Source organism: Stegodyphus dumicola, chromosome 3 (genome assembly GCF_044657685.1).
Source record: "Stegodyphus dumicola isolate Sdum_Otavi_A_Nest chromosome 3, ASM4465768v1".
Classification (NCBI taxonomy): domain Eukaryota; kingdom Metazoa; phylum Arthropoda; class Arachnida; order Araneae; family Eresidae; genus Stegodyphus; species Stegodyphus dumicola.
Genome location: NC_140770.1, coordinates 146475653 through 146479390, shown reverse-complemented (window position 1 = coordinate 146479390; position 3738 = coordinate 146475653).

Sequence of the window (3738 nt, the reverse complement as noted above, 5' to 3'; positions counted from 1 at the left end):
ATTAGCACAGGAAAACAAAATTTGCGCTTTATATTAGAAGAGAAATTTCTTTTCCACATTCAAAACATCCACATTGGCGATGTTTGGCGACGGGTACATTAACCCTAGACTAATTTAATTATAGCTATTATTACAGAAATTAGCAGATACTTAGGTTATTGTACACAAGAATTTCACTTTACTTACACATTATAAACATCAGAGAAGATATAAACTCTAAATCAAGGCGTAATTAACATTATACTTACTAAGCAAATTTCAGCGCTTGGACCAGGTTTCCAATTGTCTCTTCGGCAATTATTTACCCATATTTTTCTTCTTTCTTCATTTTTAGGAGATTTTACCAATGTATGACCTTTCCGTGAATGATTTGAACAATTAATAGCTGCACATCCGCCCATTTTACACAAAAAAAAACACAAAAAATTGTTGCACCGTAACTACACAGCCGCCATTTAATCTCCCACTTGGGATAGCGAATGCCTGATGATTCAGCCTGGTATATAGGAGCCTTAGTTCTAGGTAGAGCTACTAGAGATACAGGCTGACTCGTCAGCCATTTTGAATCTAAGCTTTAGGGTTGCAATTTAGGTGTGGAGCGGCAACTTTGGCTCTTTAGCGCTGTCCGCTAAAATTTAACATTCTAGAGAATCCGAATTTCAGCTTTTTTCTGCACTCCTATAAAGATGTGTGGCTTTTTCCCCTTCTTTTGTCTGCAGTTCAGATTCTTTCTCGTATTTTTTTTTTAAATTGCCAAATTTCTCGTATGATTCAAGTTATTTTAAAAGTTTCTAAAACATTTTCACATATCATATTTCAAATTTGTATTTTTAGTTAAAAATGCTTTCTTTTTGAATTCCTTTATTGAATTTTCAATTTTTTCTTTTAAATACACGCATAATGTTATTTATCTCAAAATGTATTTTTTGACAAGAGCTTTCCCTCAACCACATTCTTAATATGGTTGAGGGAAATCCCTCAACCTCCATTAATTTAGGATAAGGTTTAATCTTTAATTTTTGTTTTTTATTTTTAATATGTTATTTGAATTTTGCTCACATGGAATCAAACGTCTATTACTGTAGCAAATTTGTTAAAAATGTTATTTTGTGTGTGTTTCCAGAAAAAGCTGCTAAACTCTTTATGATTTTAAATACTGATTCAAGATATACACCTTTAAATTATAATGCTTTTAGAATGAAGTGCAAAATGCTATAAAAATTACTTCAATGCTCAGATGACTGTGGGATTCATAGATTTAATAGAGTAAAAAATTCCATTATTTTTTTTTTCTTTACTTAGCTATAAACAATATTAAAATAATACACACACAAATAAATAAAAATAAAAATAATACCTTTACATACAGAATTTACAGATACTATTTACTTATAAGTTTATTTGTTGTTGATGGTTACTTTTTATTATACTTGGAAAAATTATACTTACATACATATGCTCTTAATATTACACGTATCTGAATATTTAAATGATAATTCCATAACATAATAAGATTCAATCTATATCACAACAAAGACAATACTTGAATCACAGTTCTTTTTATTAATTAATTTGCATAAGTAAAAACATAAAAATATTCTTTAGCTTCAAATCTATAAAATAAGTCCTCTAGTAACAAACATATGACAAACACATATAGTGAAAATAAAGATAAATAAATAAAAATGTTTTGCTTGTTGGTCTAATGTAGTGCAATTCAGTCTATTATATTCAAATTTTATTAAAACATACTGCAGTAATTGAATTTTTTCCATTATACGAGTACATCAAACAGCTTTATATAGAATGATATTATAAAAGTTTTACTTTTAAAACTAATATAATATAATTAATTCTCATTTATATGCGGAGATGTTTGAATAAATGCAAAAAACCATCTGAATAAATTTTAGCCAACACTATTCAGATAGTATTCTTGTTTTCAAGGTATATCATTTTTATTTTGTTCTTTTTCCATTAAAGGAGCTAACCTAAGACCACAAAGGTTGGATAATATTCAGGTCTGGTGACTGTGGTGGCCAGGGGAGATGGGACAACTCATCCTCGTGCTCAGAAAACCAGTCCTGGACAATGTGAGCTGTGTGAACAGGGGCTTTGTCGTCTTGGAAGACACCATCACCATCGGGGAACAAAGTTTGTACCATGGGATGAACTTGATCGGCCAAAATATTCACATAAGTCTTGGCAGTCATGTGCCCTGACACAGTTCATTTGGGGCTAGCAGAGAACCACGATATGGCTGCCCAAACCAGAACAGAACCCCCGCCATGTTTCACTCTTGGCAACAAACAGTCTGTATTATAGGCTTGAGATGGCGTTCTCCAGACATAAACTCGGCTAGAAGTGGGAAACAATGTGAAAGAAGACTCGTCAGACCATATTACTCGTTTCCACTGCTCTATAGTCCAGGCTTTATGACTTAAACACCACCTTTTCCTGTTACGGGCATTAGTGTCACTGATGAGTGGCTTCTCAATTGCAGCACGGCCAGCAATTCCCTGTTTATGAAGCTCCCTTCTAATTGTTTTGGTACTCACAGGGTTCGGTAACACAACATTCATTTCAGCAGTAACTTTTGCAGCTGTGGTCTTCTTATTTTTCGTCACAATTGCCCTTAATGATCGTCTGTCACGATCACTCAGGACACACTTTCGTCCGCCCTGTGATTTAGCAGATGATGTTTTTCCGCTTTTCAAATATGCGGAATAAATCTTCGATACAGTACCTCTTGAAACACTAAACACCTCGGCTACCTTGCTTACGGAAGCACCTACCATACGTGCTCCAACAATTTGCCCACGTTTGAAGTCTGTTAACTCTGACATAATGCAATGACAACCTAGCCTTAGTTCTAGGAGGTGTTGCTTTCATCCGCCTCCCACACTCCTTTCACTCTTCTCTTTCTCCTCCCACCCGATCTTTATCAGAAGTCGAGTAAAAGATGTTTACCTTTATGCCTCTTTAAGCTTCTTAAACCAGTCTACCTCTAGTGGCGGGGAAAAAGTGGGCGGCTCCCCGAAATTTTTGATTTATGATGGATAGTGTTCTTTGACATTTTTTTTATCTTATTGTAATGCGGAATAGCTGCAATTCTCCTTATAACGTCATTGGCAGCAAAATGTCTACCCCTAAGGCTTTTCTAATCGCTTTATTGATATAAATATCATACTTATTTTGGGAGGACAGAGATTCTCCCCACCTGATTTCACAGCCGTATGTGAGTTGGGGAATCATGATCTGTTGAATGATCTTTAATAAGTTTTTGGTTCTCATTCCTTGAGTTGGATGGGAAAGGATTTTGATTAAGTGTTATTTAATCTTTTAACTAGATGTGCCTCGTAAGCTCGCCAATCGAGGTTATGTTCGAGAATAACGCCAAGGACTTTATGCTCTTTTTTTCATCCAATACTGAGAGCTTCTATGCTGATGGGGTAAGAATATTTCTTTCTTCCTCTTGAAAAGTAAATTAGTATTGATTTCTCGAAGGAAAAAGCAACCTTGTTTTCAGCAGACCAGCTAAGAATCTTCTTAAGAGTATCTTGTAAGCCACCGACTCTACTAATAACAGAAAAGAGAAGGCGGAAAAGAAAAGATGAATTCAATATGTAAAAAAATATGTAAGTAATGAGAAATATATATATAGAAGTTTATTGCCTTGATTAATTTTGAATGTAAATTTGTTAAAATAAAAAGTTTAATATATGAAAACTGTCATGA